Here is a 20786-nt window from a genome sequence, read left to right on the forward strand (position 1 = left end):
ATGGAACTCAATAAGAAATATATCCAGATTCAGTTTAGAAAACCTTCTGATGATGTCAGTGATAGTTACCAGTGGGCCTTGGGAAATGGGTGAGTGCTTTTTATAAGGCTACACATTATAATATATGGTTCACAAAGTTGAATAAATATTATTGTGTACTTGGAATTATAATTATATACTTCCTTTCATTAAAAAGAACACTATGAAAAAGGCACTGTCTTCAGATTGACATGAAGGGCTCACAGCTGTTTCTTTTGGAAATTGCAATGCAGAAATACTATGATGAGATGTCATCTACACTTTCCAAGTCATATTGTATGATTTCGCTACAGCTATGGGCAAAAGGCATGGGTGCCTCTTGTTACTTGGTGCAGAATTTAAAGTCTCTGTGTCCTTGGCCAATTGGGCATACTGTACTCTGATAATATACTGCTCACAAAAATTAGGGGATTTTTTATTGCTTCATATTCATTTCTGAAACATCCACTAATTTTTGTGAGCAGTATAGAATTGCAGTCACTCTCTGTTCCACATAAGGACAGCATTAAAAATCTTGTCAGGAAACTTTCACATGGATGGCAAGAAGTGTCCGTGATGATGAATGGAAAGGAAACTTTTATGACACAGTTTGGAAACCAAGTTGTAGATGACTATTATCACAGTCTCTCAGTAAGAGTTTCCAAGAACCAATACATACTTGACATTGTTACTCCATGTGATCCTAAGGAGGTTGGAAATTTGACTAAAACTAAACTACTTTGACATTATATGCATCATTTCTTTTTTCTTTTTCTTTTTTTTAGTATTTTTCCAAAGTGAAAAGCGGGGTTGAGTGGGGGGGGGGTGAGTCAGACAGACTCCTGCATTCGCTTGACCAGGATCCACCCGGCATGCCCACCAGGGGGTGATGCTGGGCCCCTCTGAGGCATTGCTTCGTGCAGTTGGAGCCATTTAGTGTCTGAGGTGGAGGCCATGGAGCCATCCTCAGCACCCAGGCCAACTTTGTTCAAATGGAGCCTTGACTGTGGGAGGGGAAGAGAGAGATATAGAGAAAAGAGAGGGGGAAAGGTGGAGAAGCAGATGGGTGCTTCTCCTGTGTACCCTGGCCGGGAATCAAACCCAAGACTTCCAAACACCGGGCAGACACTCTACCACTGAGTCAACCGGCCAAGGCCTAATGCATCATTTTTTCCTTTAGACTTGTTATATTTGTATAAAAATATTTTACTGAGAAAAATGTAATTCTTCCACTTATAGACCCTCACTAAAAGGGCAAATGATTTTTCAATAAAGAAAAAAGAATGGATAAAAAGCAGAATAATTGGAACTAGAGAACTCCATGAGTATTTCAAAGCTCTTATCTGTCTTTCCAACACTTACCCGGTGTGACTATTCTAACAGGGACTGGTATGGATTAAAGTCTTTTCATTGGACCTTAGCTCTGAAGGTTCTCCTTTCTGTTCTCCTTTCTGAAGTAGCAAATTAATGATCAGAGCCCAAGGAAGACGTGTTTCTTTCTGGACAAACTCGGCTTTCCATAAATTCTTACAAGGAGTGGGCCATGGTAATTCAGACTTCAGAAACCATAAGTATTTGTCTGAAAGGTTGACGAGTTCATAGTTAATTAAAAGCTTAGTATTTGAAGAGCTAAGAAAACAAATGTCATTGAAAATATAATTTAATTGAAGTTATGAAAAGTTACTGGCTTCCTTATAATATTCCTGGCACAAAAAATGTTTGTCAGTAAGATTAGCCCAGAATGTATATACAGAGCCCAAATTTAAAGTTTCAGCTCTTTTTTATGAAAACAATTCTTTTGGTTAATGAAGAAGTGATTGCTACTGTTCAGTAAATACTTTAGTCTCTTTGTGTCTTAGGGACATTTTTTCTGGCCCTTTTATGAGAAGAATGAACATTTGAGTAGCTCTGGCTAATGAGTTATGAGCAGGAGATATGTGTGTTACTTCCCGAATATTTGATGGCTGATCCAGAGTTTTCTTTTGATGTTGATCCACACTTTTCCTTCCAATGTCTTACTCTTCATCTGCTTGGCTCTATGATAGGAATGATACATAATAGAATCATGACCACCGAAGATGTACATGTAACAAAAATTGGAAATAATCTTCATCATTTTGAACCACTAATACTTTAGAGTTGTTTGCTCAATCACAATATAGCCTATACTGAAAACAGGTAAAAGAACAGTTTTTATTGAAAAAAATATATATGTATTAACAAATGAAGACACTGTGGTCCCAAAATTGTAATCTATTTGAGAATTTAAATTTTAGGCAGAACCTCAGTGTTATACAGCCCATCTAGTAGCCGGGCGGTATAATTTTAGTTATCTTGGGTCTTTTAGAATGACTTAGTTCTTCTTGAGAGAGTTAAACCAGAATTTTGTTTAATTCATATTCTGAAGTTATCTCTGCCAGTGCTTTAGATTTAAGGTACATATATATCAAGTAAAATTGACAGAGCTTGGTAATAGACTGGATGTAGGGCATGAAGTGACGTAAGTGTCCCGCTTGACCCCCAGTTTTCTCATTGTATGCCTGGAGTGATTGGTAATGCCTTTCACTAGGAGAACGAACATTGGTAGCAAAGCAGTGCTTTGAATGAAGATACTAAGTTCACTGTGGAGAGACTGACTTTGAGTCATCTCTGAGACATCAAAGGGCAGATGTTAAGATGCTAATTAGATAGGAGAGTGTGGCCAGCAAAGGAGAAGTCTGAACTTAGTTACTCGCTTGTGAATTATTTGTATATGGAATAAATAAGTCATGTGCATGAATAAGATGGTGGAAGGAGAAATAATGGATGAGAAAAAAAAACATTTTTAGGAATAAATGTGAAGAATATTAATGTTTATTACCCAGGCCAAATGCTTACAAAGTAGATATCGAAGGAGTGATGGAAAAGAGAAGTAGAAGTAAAAATCCGGGAAATATTGCAGAGTAAAAGCGAAGGAAAGAAAGTGTTTTAAGAATTGGTCTTGCTTGACCAGTTGGGGGCACAGAGGATAGAGTGTGGAACTGGGACACAGAGGACCCAGGTTTGAAACCCTGAGGTCACCAGCTTGAGAAAGAGATCATCTGGCTTGAATGAAGACTCATCAGCTTGTGCATGGGGTCACTGGCTTGAGCGTGAGATTATAGACATGACCCATAGTCACTGGCTTGAGCCCAAGGTCGCTGGCTTGAGCAACGGGTCACTTGCTCTGCTGCAGCCCCCATCAAGGCACAAATAAGAAAGCAATCAATGAAGAACTAAAGAGCCACAATGAAGAATTGATGCCTCTCATCTCTCTCATTTCCTGCTTGTCTGTCCCTATCTGTCCCTCTGTCTGCCTTCCTCTCTCTCTTTCTCTCTCTCTCTCTCTCTCACACACACACACACACGCACAAATAATTGGTCCTTATTGTTTATGATGCTGAATATTTGAGTAAAATGAATATTTGGAGATTTAATAAAATTGTGAACAGTGTTGACTTCACTAAGATCTGTTTCAGTTAAGCATGGAATGAGAATATTATTTCTAAAAAATATAATGCTATCTTAAGTAGATTTTTTGTTCATTCTTCTTTTATGCATACTTTATTAGTTTGCGGTTTTATTTGTTTTCTAGAAAAAATGTAGAAAATCCATTTGATAAAATATGGACAGTAAACTAAAGTATTACAACAAGTGGGTAATATTAATAGAGTATATAGTAAATGAAATGTTTTCATGTACATTAATTCATAAGAACTCTGGGATCCTACTTTTGTGAACACTGTTCTATAATCTGTAATGAACATCTATTTAATTGCCTTTAAAGTAATCATTTCAGAACAGCATGGTCTCTGTTGTGCTCACAAATGAAATAATTCTGAAAATAGCAGTTCTTTATTTACATATTAATTTTCATTCAGTAAGTTTAATGCTGAAAGATTATAATGCGCATAGTTTTTACTTATAAGAAACTACTTTGGCATTAAATTCATACCTATATAGTGTATATAGATATTAAAGGTTGAATCAGATGTGAAGGGGTCTAGTGGGAGGCTTCATGGAAGTTCCTTTAGTGGAGATAAACCGCATTTACTTCCATTGAAGAAGAGAACAGGCAGTTCTACCTGAGTTTCATGTGTCTGAACAAGACTTTCCCTAGGAACTCATGCAGGCTGTTATGTATTTCTAGCCCTCCAAGTAAGACAACTATGATAAATCCCCACACATGTGCTATTTCTTCAAACCACTATTAAATATAGCTTTTAAAATACAAGATTAAATGAGAAATATGCTTTGAAGCTACTTTTTCTTTTTTTTGAATTAACACGAATGCCATGCATGAAGTCATTTCACAAAATAGCTTTAATCAGTGTCTATGATATTGCATTTATTTGGCTTTACGAATAATAAATCAGATTATTGACTAGTATATGATTTAATGTGATTGAAGTTTCATTTTACTAACTTAAAACCTCAAATGAAAGAGTAAAACATGCTTCATTGAAAAGCACTTAGGTTTCATCTTCTGTTTATTTGTTAAGAGTCTATTTAAAAATGTGTTTTTATTTGTCAAATACTTGCAACAATAAAGTGATCTAATTCATAGTCCCATTTGTTAAATATTATGATTTGAGCAAGTATGCCTTTTAGTATTCATTTCGTGTTATTATCATTGATAAAAAAATTGAAATCCTGTCCCTCAAATCTAAATCTAATTTTACTAAAGCAAAACATATTTTCATTGATGTGGAGCATATGCTTATTTTAATTTTGGAGAGAAATTCTATCTGAATGGCAACTGGACATTAACCTTCACAACGTGGCATAAATGTCCTCGAAAACAATTCACTTAGCCGATATATCATTACATCAATACAACAGTTAAAGATGTTTAATGTTAGCCATCCAACAAAAGGATAGAAAACTAATAAAATTTAGGCTAGAGTCAGTTGCTAATTAAAATCACATAAACAGAATATCAGATATCCAAACCTCCACATTTATTGTGGGCTTTTTAAAACTTGAAATCCAATGAGCAGAGCGTTTCAAGAATAAATAAAAATGGATGGATAGATATATCCAAGGTTTGTCTGAAATTTTTACATAAATGTAAATATATATAAGATAATTTTCACTTAAAGTATTTGGAGCTTTTTCTCTATTTCTTATTTACTTGTTTATTTAATTATATGTGAGAGGAGGGGAGATAGACAGACTCCCACATGCACCCGGACCAGGATCAATCTGGCAACCCTCATCTATGGCCGATGCTGGAATCAACCGAGCTATTCTTAGCACCTGGAGTTGACACTTGAACTAATCAAGCCACTGGCTATGAGAGAGGGTGAGAGAGAAAAGGGGGAGAGAAGTGAAGAGAAGCAGATGGTTTCTTCTTATTTGTGCCCTGACCAGGGATTGAACCTGGGATGTTCATACGCCAGGCTGATGCTCTAACCACTGATCAAACTGACCAGGGCCACTGTTTCATTTTTAAAGTAGCTTTTTAGTATTCCACTGAAAAAAATATATATTTATTCAGTAATGTGATGATGAATAGCTTATTTGTGATGATTTGCTTAAAATATTTTTATAAAATGCCACAATGAACATATTTTGTGTGTATATGTATATATATGTATTTAAATATAAAATATACTTATAAAAGTAAAGAGGGAATATGTACATTTAATATTTTTAATATTTCCATCAATAATAGAGAATGTTTTCATTTTCCTACATACTTTTCAACACAATTTAATAGATAAAAAGATAATTGTAACGTTAAAGAGTTGCATTATGTACTTTTACTTAAAGATTATTTGTATTTTTAAAGTGAAACTGTTCAAGGTTTTTTTTTTTGAGGTATTACTTTTATGGACCTTTTTGTACATTAAGGAAATTAGAAATTAGCATTCATTTCTGATATGAGTAAATATATTTTTCTGTTTGTTGTTTTTGTAGACAGTTCGGCAAAGCAGACATGCCAGGCGTTAGAAACGGAGGACGGATGTGACAATAAAGGGAACATGAGAAAACTGCTGTGGTGTCAGAACCCTTCCTGTCTGATTGCAGTGATGACTATACACATCTATACAAGTAATAAAATGCCCTAAGTATCCATAAAAACATACAGAAATGCATGCATGAAAAGTAGTAAATCTGAGTAGGGTCTGCAGTCAGGTTGAGTGTAGTGCTCCAGTTGATGTCCTGGTTTTGATAATACTGTGCTTCTGTTGGGAGAAGCTGGGTAATGGGTACATGAGACCTCTCTGGACTATTTCTTCCACGTCTTGTGAATTTATGATTATTTCAAAAATTAAATTACTTTTTTGATTTAAGTTAGAGGGGAGATAGTGAGGCACACTCCGCATGCGCTCTGACTGTCATCCACCTGGCATGCCCATCTTGTGCTGATTCTCAAGTACTGAGCTATTTTTAGCATGTGAGATTGATGCACTGGGACCAACCGAGCTATCCTCAGTGTCCTCGGCCACACTTGAACCAATCGAGCCACTGGCTGCGGGAGGGGAAGAGAGAGAAAAGGGGCAAAGGAAAAGGGGGAGAAGCAGATGGTCGCTTCTCTTGTGTGCCCTGCCTGGGAATGGAACCCGGGGCATCCACATGCTGGCTGACCCTCCACCACTGAACCACTGACCAGGGTCTCAAAAATTAAAAAATTTTAAAGCTCAATGAATTGAAAACTATATAAAGTAAAACTAAATTCTACTTAGATACATGATAATCAAACTGCTAATAAAAAAAAGGTAAATAATAATCTCAAAAATGAATGAAAAAAAACCCTGTTTCCTGTGAACTATGCCAGACTTTCAATGAGGTGCTTTTATCTGTGTCTCTTCCTCTCACAATCACTCTTATTTTAGGTATTATGATCTTCAATTTCAGGATGAGAGTGATGACTCAGAGTATATAGATCTACTGAGCAGTAGTAAGGAATTTTAACCCAGGTCTACTTTATGGAAGTCGATTTTGTTCATTGAAGTTATTTTGTTTATACACCCAAACATTTTTAATGGACCTTCCTAATTAATCAAGAATATAGCATACAATCTAAGTACAAGATTATCCCTTTAGTTTCAATATGAAGTCAGAGGTATATATGTTACTCCTTTCTAGATTAGATCATTTCAACTATTAAAATGGGAGAAATTATCATGTTGGAGCTAAACTGCATCAGTGAAGGCACTTTGTGTTACCAATGGCAATAAAAGACACAGGCAAATTGAAGAAAAAAAGAAAAACTTTATTGAAATATTAGTGCATAGGGTTAGTGAATTATAATAGCAGTTAAAACAGCCATGTCTTTCAAAAAGTGAACTTGAAGGAAGTTCAGCAATGTATAAACCTTAATATGAGTTGCAGACAAAGGATAAATCAGCACTATTCCCACAATCTCTGTCTCTTCTAATTCCCCAGCTATTAGTGTGTATTGGTCCAACATGGATATGTGTTTACCCCCAGGTCGATCATGAAAGCCAGTTTGTGAGTAATGGCTTTAATTGGCTAGTCTTTCCACTTGCCCACATATTTGGCCAGAATTTAGGCCCTCTTTTTTAATGGAAGGTGTAAAACATACTAGTCAGATAAAACTGACAGCAACTATACTGCACAATTCACAAAAGTATACAGGAGAAGGGGAATAAAAATTGTAATGATCATTTAAAAGTGGGACTATTTTTATTTCTCTTCTCCTGTTTAGCGAAGTGTAAATAATACTTTTAAAATTTTCACTTTTTGTTTCTGAACCCCTGAAGATGGCACAGTGACAAAAATTAAAATTTATTTTTGAAATGTGCAAGTTAAACAAGTATAAAAAACGGGCAAGTAAGCAAACACACAAATTCTGTTTTTCAAAATTTGGTAGCTTTTACCCTTCTAAAGTTACTAAGATTAAAACTTCATTATGGTATTGTGGATAACTGTATATATTAGATAATTATGAATCAATTCATTTTGTGTGCCATCCTTCCCTATGGATGTGTATGTGCAGAGTGGATATGCACTGCTGTGTCCACAAGGTCAGAGAATTGAAGAGCTGCAGTATAGTTGCTTTTATCATCCCTGCTGCTCTCTCAATAATAATGTCTGTCCTCCAGCCAAATAACTGTGTAGGTAAATATATAGAGGGACATGGGAAAAAGGGATATTTTTTTAAAGAAAGGATATAGAAAAATGTGTGAAATTGTCAACAAAGACCACATTTCAGAGAAATGTGGGGGTGAGTACAGGGCTGGGGAATTAAAATCTGTAGCATTAAAAACTCTGTAGCCCTGGCCGGTTGGCTCAGCGGTAGAGCGTCGGCCTAGCGTGCGGAGGACCCGGGTTCGATTCCCGGCCAGGGCACACAGGAGAAGCGCCCATTTGCTTCTCCACCCCTCCGCCGCACTTTCCTCTCTGTCTCTCTCTTCCCCTCCTGCAGCCAAGGCTCCATTGGAGCAAGGATGGCCCGGGCGCTGGGGATGGCTCTGTGGCCTCTGCCCCAGGCGCTAGAGTGGCTCTGGTCGCAATATGGCGACGCCCAGGATGGGCAGAGCATCGCCCCCTGGTGGGCAGAGCGTCGCCCCATGGTGGGCGTGCCGGGTGGATCCCGGTCGGGCGCATGCGGGAGTCTGTCTGACTTTCTCTCCCCGTTTCCAGCTTCAGAAAAATGAAAAAAAAAAAAAAAAATGAAAAAAAAAAAAAACTCTGTAGACTCTGCACTCTCGCTGAAGCATGTATCCATGGATGTTCTTCGGACGGGAGTTACACTTGGACAGAGAACATGCAATATCGGGGATGGTGTAGTCTGCCATCTCCCTCAGGAGAGTGGTGGGTGTATTTAAGAAAGGGGTCGTGTGCTCAAACTGACAGTATATACTAGTGGAGACGATGGTTGTAGATACGCATAAAAAGGTGGGTTCTGTGGCACCTAAAAATAGTGAAGCACCTTTAGTAGAGTCTAAGGTGATTCACTTCCTCTCTTTTAGGGGCTTTGATCTGCCTTCTCCCTCAGGAAAGTGATGGATTTCACTAGCAGGGGTTGTCCACTCGTATTTGTGCTATGGTACTAATGGTGGAGGGGACAAATATAATGTACATAAAAAGGAGGGTTCTATGGCTGCTAAAAATAGTGAAGCCTCTTCATAGAGTCTAACGTGCTTCACGTCCTCTTTTAGGGGCTGTTTACTTATACTGAGTTGTCTTCATGCCAGAATGTTTTTCCTTCTGGCATGTGAATGTTGCCATCTTGATGTTCTTGTTCTCTTCTCTATGTTTTTTGTGGTTGAGACGGGCCAGAGTACGATGGAAAACACGGCAGCTGAAGCCCTCAGTGACCCCGTGCTCCACGTGCTCCTGCAGGGCCTCTAAGCTGGGGAAGACCCGGCAGCAGGCCACGCACTTGTAGCCACTTTCCAGGGTCACCAGCCTCTCGGGCGTCTTGGCCCTGGGATACTCCTCCCCAGCTGGAGGCTCGGCTAGACTGTCAGCCTTCTTCCTTTTCCCTTGGGCTGTGCTGTCTAAGCTGTGGTCACTGTCAGTTAGGTGTCTTTTTCGAGACATGTGAGAGAGGGGGACGTTTTTATGGACCTTTTCAATATAGGTCATTTCCTCCATTTTCATCTCTTTTGAAGGAGGCACCGGTCCTTCCTGTGTATCCCCTGACATAGTAAAAACCCTCCCCAATGGGACAGGCATGTAGTAAATTGTCATGACCCTTTCCTCTGGGCCTTGTGCTGAAGATGTAAAGGGCTTATTCTGATTAACTGGATAGAATGGAGAGGAGGCAGGTGAATGGGGCGGGTGAACCTCTGATTGCTTCAGGTCCTGGGATACAGGCATCTGAAGGATACCTAGGAAAGAAAATTTCCAACATGAGAAAACTAGCATATGGGCATGAAGTCTGTAGGAGTTAAAATGGCCATGGTCTGTGTGAGCATGTGGCATGAAAGATCATGTCCATGAGATAGTTCAGAATTCTCAGTGAAGGAATAGGACCTGTTCACACTGTGAGATGGTAAGACAGTGTTAGAGGACGTGAGTGTGGCCTGAGAATGAGTATCCGTGTGTAGAGCTGAGGCTTTGTGGCTGTAGTACGATAGGCATTTGAAAGACAACAGATGGAAGTTCATTTCCATCAGGGCAAGTGCGTTTTGTAGAATTTGGCTGAGAAAGAGGGGAATGTGACTGATTTAGGGAATTAGTTTGTAAGTGAGTGAGTCTCAAATGATTGTGTGAAAGAATGAAGGTGACTGTGTAACTGTGTGAATCCACTAAAGGAACGAGAGGGTGGGTGGGGGATGAAGGCTTGTGTGTTTGAGAGAAGAAGTGAAAAAAAGGAGAAACGGTTTATACCTTGTATGAATGAGTAGAGATGTGTGTGTGCATGTGTGTCTGTATGTGTGTGTGTGTGTGTGTGTATGTAAAAAAGAGAGAGAGACAGAGAGGCTGAGTTAGTTCTCATCTGAAGGTACAGGTTGTGATGATCCTCTAGCTCAGTGGTCCCCAACCTTTTAGGGCCACAGACCAGTTTAATGTCAGAAAATATTTTCACGGACCGGCCTTAAGCGTGGGACGGATAAATTTATCACGTGAATGAGATAAGCATCAAGAGTGCGTCTTAGATGGATGTAACAGAGGGAATCTGGTCATTTTTAAAAAATAAAACATCATTCTGACTTAAATATGAATAAAAAGGAAATAATGTAAGTTACTTATTCTTTTTATGCTGATCGGTACCAAATGGCCCTCGGACCAGTAAGGGTCGTGGCCCGGGGGTTGGGGACCACTGCTCTAGCTCACGTATCTGAACTGTTTACTGTGTCATCCTCGGCTGTACCAGTGATCCTGTGTTGTAAATGTGTGGTGAGCGTCTGGGCCATGTCAGTGAACGTACACTCTCTATGTGCCCCTGTGCAGAAGCCTCAGTACTAGTTGCTCTGTCCTGATCCTTTTTCCTGTTGTTGAGTGGACAGTGTAATCGGTAGATACTGAATTGTTCAGCTTAGAACCATCTCTTGTCCAAGCTGAGATCCCACCTGTGTATATTCCTTACCCTCCTCCATGGGACAGGTATGCTGGGATGTAGAAGAGTTCCCCGTAAAATCTCCTGAGGATGAATGATCTTCTCCAGCTGCCTGCCCAGATGCTGAAATCTCCATAGCTGATTCAAGGTCTGGGAAATTAAATTATATGAAAAAGAAAGAAAAAATAAAGAAAAAATTAGGATGAGGCATTTTCTGGAAATCGTTTGAATTCAAAAAGTATGTATTGTGTGGTCAATTTATGTCAGGCATTATAACCTCACATGACACTTGCTTGCATAGAAATTAAAGTGACACTCTTATTTAAAATTTCATTTACAGTTATGACCATTTTAGTAAGTGTTAGAGTGTCGGCCAGGCATGTGGATGTCCTGCTGTTGATTTTTGGTCAGAGTACACAGGAAAGGCGACTTTCTACTTGTTTACTTATCCCGCTCTATTAGTCTCTCTATCTCTCTCTATCTCTCTTTGTCTCTCTTTGTCTCATTCTTCTCCCACAGCCATAGTTTGTTTGGTTCAAGCAAGTTGTCCTCGATAACCGAGGATGTCTATGTGGTCGAAACCTCAGGCAGTAAATTATATATATTTATAATATATACATATATTTTATCTATCTATCTATTTATATATATTATAAATATATGTATATATAACCATGAGTGTATATATATATATATATGTATATTTAAAGATATATATAAACATATTATTGTTTCTGTGTTGCATAGCAGAGGAACAACAGACAGCAGATGGGCTGAGCATCACTTCCTAGTTGGCAGCCAGGTGGGTCCAGCTCAGGGTGTATGCAGGAGTCTGACTCCCTGCCTTTTCTTCTCTCACTGAAAAAAAAACTTCATTTACCTAGTAATATCACTAAGCACTTATTAAAATATTGGGCTTAATGGATATTAGTGGGAACAGAAATTTTGTGTGTGATAATTCTGGAGATTTATACAAAGCATCAGGAATTTATAATCTTTTCTGAAAGACAGTGTTTAAAAACTAAAAGTTGGATGTCAACTCTATTCCTTCATGAAAAATTATACAATTTGGTGATATAAGTTAGACAGCTTATAAAGAATTCTGCTTGCACACATATACACATAAATAAATATAGATTTATATTAGAGTTTATGTTAGTATAGCTATAGAAAACAATGTATAAATACAGTTTTATCTTTGCTGAAATGAACTCTTCTGTCAGTTTCTGTGCTTCATTGCTAAACATGCTTGCTTGTCATTATTGAAATTTTATGATCATCAACATCTCTACTGAATGTGTCCGGTGTATATAATATACACATTTGTAGCAAAAGCTCATGGTGAATGTAATGTGTTTTGTGTTTATGTTCATTAAGTGTTGGTTATCACTGGGTCAGGGTTTAATGTGTGACTGAGTTAGCAAATCTGAAAATGTGATGAGTTTTGTGTGACTGAGGACAGACTGTGTGCTTGGTGTTTGTGTGTTATCTCTGTACATTTTTAAGTGTGTGGATTGCTTTTATTTTTTTCATTTTTCCGAAGCTGTAAACGGGGAGAGACAGTCAGACAGACTCCTGCATGCGCCCGACTGGGATCTACCCGGCACGCCCACCAGGGGGCGATGCTCTGCCCACCAGGGGGCGATGCTCTGCCCATCCTGGGCGTCGCCATGTTGTGACCAGAGCCACTCTAACGCCTGAGGCAGAGGCCACAGAGCCATCCCCAGTGCCCGGGCCATCCTTGTTCCAATGGAGCCTCAGCTGCAGGAGGGGAAGAGAGAGACAGAGAGGAAAGCACGGCGGAGGGGTGGAGAAGCAAATAGGCGCTTCTCCTGTGTGCCCTGGCTGGGAATCAAACCCGGGTCCTCCGCACGCTAGGCCGACGCTCTACCACTGAGCCAACTGGCCAGGGCTGGATTGCTTTTTCTAAACTACTAGATTGTGAGCTTTATATATTGTGTGGTTTAGATATGAAATGTGTACTGAGCATACTCTTTCAGGACAGAGGCAATTAGTGAATTTGTAAAATATGGCGAAAAATAGAAGGATGTGATAATGTGAAAATGAAGAATTATATGAGAAAATATACCTGGGCATTGAAAGAGGCAGTGCGTGAGGAGGCAGAGGACATGAGAGTGAGGACAAGTATGTGTGCAGTAGCACAGGATTGCATTAGAGAAGAATGTATGGACATTCGAGTTCTGAAGGACATAGGACAGAATCTGTACACTGAGACCTAGGAATCAAACTCTTAAGCGTTCAACAAATAGAAATGTGTCCATATTGCAAACTAATACAATAAATTTTAAGAATATCTTGTTAAGTAGTCAAAAACAAAAACTGTACAAAACTTAGAAGAATATAGTAAGTAAAGGAATTGAAGTCATGCCAATGCAGCATAAATAACTTACAGAAATATGATGATGAGTGAAAGGAACCAGAACAAAAGTATATATTCTTTTCTGCCAATGCCATACAATTTAAGCAGATATAACTAATCTACGGTCATAAAAGTTTGAGATTTATTAGTTTTTGTTTGATTAGGAGAAAATTAAAGTACAGAGAATTTCGATGCATGTGGTAGAGTGTAAGGAAACAAACGGGGATATGAGTGCTGATGGGTCTGATGAGGGCTGTGTATGAATGTGAGCACTTGGGCTGTGAAAACAGGTGGATGTGGAAGGGTTTTCCAGTTGGCATCTGTATTTTAATTTCACTTCAACTACCACTTTGGTCCTGTTTTAAGTTTTTAGTGCTTTCATACCCTCCACAGAGGGTCTGGCTGATATTAACATGTACTTTCATGTTATTCTGAGAAAACTCTTTCATATCCTTAGTTCCTTTAACTAGTATTTCTCAAATATAACACTAGCGTCCTCTGTTCACCTTGGCCTTCTACAGTCCTATAAAGAGTTCTTGTTTTTCTTGGGAAAATATTGCTTCCTCTGGAGCTCCTATTGACTAATATGCAAAAGCATTTTGTGGCTTTTTTTGTCTGTGTGTATGTGTGTGTGTACCGGGCACCCTTTTTTCTTCAGGAACAGAATCACTCTGCTCATCTCTGGGCTCTGTGTAGATCCCAACCTCCCTTTGCTTCCTATTCAGTAATTCCCTGTTATAGCACCTGAGAGCTCATCTTCCGAAGAAATGTAGATGAATTCATCTGAAGTAGAGGCATCATCCTGTGTTTGATTTTGGGCAACAGTGTTTTGTCTTCGCTGCAAAGCATGTTCTTCTAAATTCTTGTCTGCTGAAAAGTTAAATGAAAACAATAGAAATAAGGAACATGATTTTAATATTTGTTTTTCTTCTGTGCGATCAACCAAATAAGTCTGCTATGGATTGTCGAGTGAGCACACAAAGCCTCCATGTTGTAAATAGTGTATCATGGTTAGTATAGAACCTGTAATTGCACAGTTATATTGATTGTGTCAGTGAATACCATGGGTGACTGAGTTTGCACAAATAAGCATGTTAATAAATGGAACAGAATGCTGTATCTTTCTATGTAGAGATAGAACTGAAGTACAATTCCAGATTCCCTTGCAGATAGCCTGCCATGTGAATGCGATTCTACAATAGAAATGATTGGAAATGACATGAGCCACTTCTAGGCATTGTCATACAAACACCTTGTGTGCCTCTTGTGTGACTCTTCCCTTTCCTAGCTGCCTGGGATTAAGGTATTTTGGGGAGTCCTATAAAGAACACATTTTGATGTAATTGCTGGTTTTCTAGGAATAAAATTTGTGAACAGAAGACAAGCAGAATATGTGTGCAGTATGTAGTTCTAAAAATGACCATGCATGTGTGAGCATGTGGGTGAAAGTTCATGTGAATGCGATATATCAAAATTTCTTTTATGTTATGCATAATTTGACTTGTTAACTTGGTATCATATTGTGGGAATGTGAATGTAGTACTGAATTTATGTCCTGGTGGTGTGTGTACCTTCTAGATTATATCTGGTGATTTTTTTGATGTTGGTCAAAGGGGATGGAGAATGAGCATGTGCATGTTTGTTAGCGTTGACAGCACATGTGAACAGTGCAGGAATGTGACCTGTTTTTAGAGTGAGACTGTAAGTATTAGTGTTTAGAGTACATGAGTGTATGTCTCAGAATAAGCATCTGTATGGAGATCTGAGAGTTTCTAACTGAAGTGAAATATGGAGAGGGAAGTCAACAGAGGAGAGTTCAAATTCACTAAGGGAATCTGTTTTCTAGAGTTTGGTTGAGAATGAGAGATTTCAAATAGGTTATCTGAGAAATGTGAATTATTAATGAAATGATTTGTATATGTATGAGTCTGAAATGAATGTGTGAAGGAATGAAATTAAGGGAATCTGCATATTGCTACCAGAGATAGGGAAAGTTAGATGGGATAAAAAGGGTTGTGTATTTGACCAAAAATGTGACTAAATGAATAATGGGCCGCACCTTGTATGAAGGGGTTTAGATTTGTGTGTGCGTGTGTCTGTGTGTGTGTATGTGACTGTGTGTTTGAGAGAGAGAGAGAGAATGAGAGAGGCTGAGTTAGTTCTCATCTGAAGGTAGAGGTTGTGATGATTCTCTAGCTCTATGGTTTCCAACCTTTTTGGGCCACAGACTGGTTTAATGTCAGAAAATGTTTTTACGGACCGTCCTTTAGAGTTTTACGAATAAATTTATCACGCGATCGAGACAAGCGTCAATAGTGAGTCTTATACGGATGTAACAGAGGAAATCTGTTCATTTTTAAAAAATAAAACATCGTTCAGACTTAAATATAAATAAAAAGGAAATAATGTAAGTTACATATTATTCTGTGCTGACCCGTACCAAATCACCCACGGACTGGTACAGGTTGTGGCCCAGGGGTTGGGGACCACTGCTCTAGCTCACATATCTGAACTGTCTACTATGTCATCCACAGCTGTCCCAGTGATCCTGTGTTGTAAACATGTGGTGAGCGTCTGTGCCCTGTCAGTTAACGTACACTCTCTATGTGTCCCTGTGCAGAAGCCTCAGTTCTAGTTACTCTGTCCTGATCCTTTTTCCTGTTGTTGAGTAGACAGAGAAATTGGTAGATAGTGAATTACACAGCTTAGAACCTCTCTTTTCCAAGCTGAGATCCCACCTGTGTATATTCCTTACCCTCCTCCATGGGACAGGGATGCTGGGATGTAGAAGAGTTCCCCGTAAAATCTTCTGAGGATGAATTATCTTCTCCAGCTGCCTGCCCAGATGATGAAATCTCCATGGCTGACTCAAGGTCTGGGAAATTGAATTATATGAAAAAAGAAGAAAAAAATAAAGAAAAAATTGGGATGATGCATTTTCTGGAAGTTGTTTAAATTCAAAAAGTATGTGTTGAGTGGTCACTTTATGTCAGGCATCATTACCTGACATGACGCTTGCATAGAAATTAAAGTGACTTTATTATTTAAAATTTCATTTACAGTTATGACCATTTTAGTAAGTGTTAGAGTGTCGGCCAGGCATGTGGATGTCCTGCTGTTGATTTCTGGTCAGAGTTCACAGGAAAGGTCACCTCCTACTTGTTCACCCATCCCGCTCCATTAGTCTCTCTATCTCTCTTTGTCTTTCTTTGTCTCATTCTTCTCCCACAGCCATAGCTTGCTTGGTTCAAGCAAGTTGTCCTCGATAACCGAGGATGTCTCTGTGGCCTCCACCTCAGGTACTAAATTATATATATTTATAATATATCTATATTTTATATATCTATCACTCTATTTATATATATTATAAATATATATGTATATATAACCATGCATCTATATATATATATAAACATATATATAAACATTTTTTTGTTTTTGTGTTGCATAGCAAAGGAACAACAGACAGCAGATGGGCTGAGCATCACTGCCTAAATTACCAGCCAGGTGGGTCCAGCTCAGGGTGTATGCAGGAGTCTGACTCCCTGCCTTCCCTTCTCTCACTGAAAAAAAAACACCTCACTTACCTAGTAATATAACTAAGCACTTATTAAAATATTGGGCTTGATGGATGTTAGTGGGAACAGAAATTTTGTGTGTGATAATTCTGGAGATTTGTACAAAGCATCAGAAACTTATAATCTTTTCTGAAAGACAGTGTTTAAAAACTAAAAGTTGGATGTCAACTCTATTCCTTCATGAAAAATTATACAATTTGGTGATATGAGTTAGAAAGTTTATAAAGAATTCTGCTTACACACATACACACATAAATAAATATAGATTTATATTAGAGTTTATGTTAGTATAGATATAGAAAACAATGTAGAAATAAAATTTTATGTTTGCTGAAATGAACTCTCATATCAGTTTCTGTGCTTCATTGCTAAACATGCTGCTGGTCATTATTGAAATTTTATGATCATCAACATCTTTATTGAATGTATCCGTTGTATATATTATACACATTTGTAGCAAAAGCTCATGGTGAATGTAATGTGTTTTGTGTTTATGTTCATAAAGTGTTGGTTATCACTGGGTCAGGGTTTAATGTGTGATTGAGTCAGCAAATCTGAAAATGTGATGAGTTTTGTGTGACTGAGGACAGAGTGTGTGCTTGGTGTTTGTGTGTTAGCTCCGTACATTTTTAAGTGTGTGGATTGCTTTTTCTAAACTACTAGATTGTGAGCTTCATATATTGTGTGGTTTAGATATGAAATGTGTACTGAGCATACTCTTTCAGGACAGAGGCAATAGCGAATTTGTAAAATAGGGCGAAAAATAAAGCAATGTGATAATGTGAAAATGAAGGATTATATGAGAAAATATACCTGGGCATTGGAAGAGGTACTGCGTAAGGAGGCAGAGGACATGAGAGTGAGGACAAGTATGTGCAAAGTTATGTGTGCAGTAGCACAGGATTGCATTAGAGAATAAGTTATGGATGGTTGAGTTCTGAAAGACATAGTACAGAATCTGGACACTGAGACATAGGAATCTAACTCTTAAGCATTCAACAAATTAAATGTGTCCAAACTAATGTGAGAAAATGTTAAGAACATCTTGTCAAGTACTCAGAAATGAATACAATACAAAACTTAGAAGAATAACAGTAAGTAAAGAAATTAAAGTCTTGCCAATGCAGCATGGATAAATTACAGAAATATGATGATGAGTGAAAGGAACCAGAACAAAAGTATATATTCTTTTCTGTCATTGCCATAAAATTTAAGGAAATAAAACTAATCTAGAGTCATAAAAGTTTGAGAAATTGTTAGTCTTTGTATGGTTAGGAGAAAATTAGAATGCAGAGAATTTCGATGCATGTGGTAGAGTGTAAGGAAACAAACAGGGATGTGAGTGCTGATGGGTCTGATGAGAACTGAGTATGAATGTGAACACTTGGGCTGTGAAAACATGTGGATGTGGAAGGGTTTTCCAGTTGGCATCTGTATTATAATTTAACTTCTACTACCACTGTGGTCCTGTTTTAAATTTTTAGTGCTTTTGTACCCTCCACAGAGTGTAACATGCTCTTGTCTGGCTGATATTAACATGTTCTTTCATGTTATTCTGAGAAAACTCTTTCATATCCTTAATTCCTTTCACTAGTATTTCTCTAATATAACACTAGTGTCCTCTGTTCACCTTGGCCTTCTACAGTCCTATAAAGAGTTCTTGTTTTTCTGGGGCAAATATTGCTTCCTCTGGAGCTCCTATTGTCAAGTATGCAAAAGCTTTTTGAGGCTTTTGTGTGTGTGTGTGTGTGTGTGTGTGTGTGTGTGTGTGTGTGTACTGGGCACCCTTTTTTCCACAGGAACAGAATCACTCTGCTCATCTCTGGGCTCTGTGTAGATCCCAACCTCCCTTTGCTTCCTATTCAGTAATTCCCTGTTATAGCACCTGAGAGCTCATCTTCCGAAGAAATGTAGATGAATTCATCTGAAGTAGTGGCATCATCCTGTGTTTGATTTTGGGCAACAGTGTTTTCTCTTCGCTGCAAAGCATGTTCTTGTGAATTTTCGTCTGCTGAAAAGTTAAATAAAAACAGTAGAAATAAGGAACATGATTTTAATATGTGTTTGTCTTTTCTGCGATGAACAAACATAAGAGTTTGCTATGGATTGTCGGGTGAGCACACACAGCCTCCATTTTGTAAATAATGTAGCATGGTTAGTGTAGAATCAGTAATTGCACAGTTATATTGATTGTTTCAGTGAATACCATGGGTGACTAAGTTTGCACAAATAAGCTTGTTAGTAAATGGAATAGAATGCTGTCTCTTTCTACGTAGAGATAGAACTGAAGTACAATTCCAGATTCCCTTGCAGATAGTCTGGCCATGTGAATGTGATTCTACAATGGAAATGATTGGAAATGACATGAGCCAGTTCTAGGCATTGCCATACAAACACCTTGTTTGCCCCTCCAGGTTTTTCTTGCCTTTCTTAGCTGCCTGGGATAATGGTATTTTGGGGAGTTGTATACAGGACCCATTTTGATGTAATTGATGGTTTTCTAGGAATGAAATTTGTGAACAGAAGACAAGCAGAATATGTGTGCAGTGTGTATTTCTAAAAATGACCATGCACGTGTGAGCATGTGGGTGAAAATTCATGTGTATGCAATATTTCAAAATTTCCTTTATGTTATGCATAATTTGATTTGTTAACATAATATAACATTGTGGAAATGTGAATGTAGCAGTGAAATTATGTCCTGGTGGTGTTGTGTGTACCTTCTGGATCATATCTGGTAATTTTTTTGATGTCGGTCAAAGGGGATGGAGAATGAGCATGTGCATGTTTGTTAGCGTTGACAGCACATGTGAACAGTGTAGGAGTGTGACTTGTTTTTAGAGTGAGACTAAGTATTAGCGTGTTAGCGGACATGAGTGTAGGTCTCAGAATGAGCATCTGTATGGAGATCTGAGAGTTTCTAACTGAAGTGAAATATGGAGTAATAAGTCAACAGAGGAGAGCTCAAATTCACTAAGGGAATCTGTTTTCTAGAGTTTGGTTGAGAATGTGAGAGTTCAAATAGGTTACCTGAGTGAGGAATGTAAATTTTTATGACATGATTTGTATATGTATGAGTCTGAAATGAATGTGTGAAGGAATGAAATTAAGAAAATATTTTCACGGACCGGCATTTAGTGTGGGACGCATAAATTTATCACGTGACCGTGACAAGCATCAAGAGTGAGTCTTAGACGGATGTAACGGAGGGAATCTGGTCATTTTTAAAAAATAAAATGTCATTCAGACTTAAATATAAATAAAATGGAAATAATGTAAGTTCTTATTCTTTCTGTGGTGATCAGTATCAAATTATCCACGGACCGGTAAGGGTTGTAGCCAGGGAGTTGGGGACCACTGCTCTAGCTCACATCTCGGAACTGTCTACTATGTCACCTACAGCTGTCCCAGTGATCCTGTGCTGTAAATGTGTGGTGAGTGTCTGTGCCATGTCAGTGAACGTACACTTTCTATGTGTCCATGTGCAGAAGCCTCAATACTAGTTGCTCTGTCCTGATGCTTTTTCCTGTTGTTGAGTGGACAGTGAAATCGGTCGATACTGAATTGAGCAGCTTAGAACCATTTCTTGTCCAAACTGAGATCCCACCTGTGTATATTCCTTACCCTCCTCCATGGGACAGGTATGCTGGGATGTAGAAGAGTTCCCCGTAAAATCTCCTGAGGATGAATGATCTTCTTCAGCTGCCTGCCCAGATGCTGAAATCTCCATGGCTGATTCAAGGTCTGGGAAATTGAATTATATTTAAAAAGAAGAAAAAAATAAATAAGAAATTAAGAAGAGGCATTTTCT

General features: G+C 38.3%; 1 long non-coding RNA gene across 1 annotated transcript in view; it reads left to right on the forward strand.

The window, feature by feature from the left end:
- The window catches only part of LOC136389210 (uncharacterized), a 92445-nt gene extending 86363 nt beyond the window's left edge, over nt 1–6082 (forward strand). The window contains exon 5 of the long non-coding RNA XR_010748283.1: nt 5959–6082. This is a non-coding gene — a long non-coding RNA (uncharacterized lncRNA). The remainder of the gene's footprint in view (nt 1–5958) is intronic.
- The last annotated feature ends 14704 nt before the right edge of the window (nt 6083–20786 follow it).

This window comes from Saccopteryx leptura, chromosome 1 (genome assembly GCF_036850995.1).
Source record: "Saccopteryx leptura isolate mSacLep1 chromosome 1, mSacLep1_pri_phased_curated, whole genome shotgun sequence".
Lineage (NCBI taxonomy): Eukaryota > Metazoa > Chordata > Mammalia > Chiroptera > Emballonuridae > Saccopteryx > Saccopteryx leptura.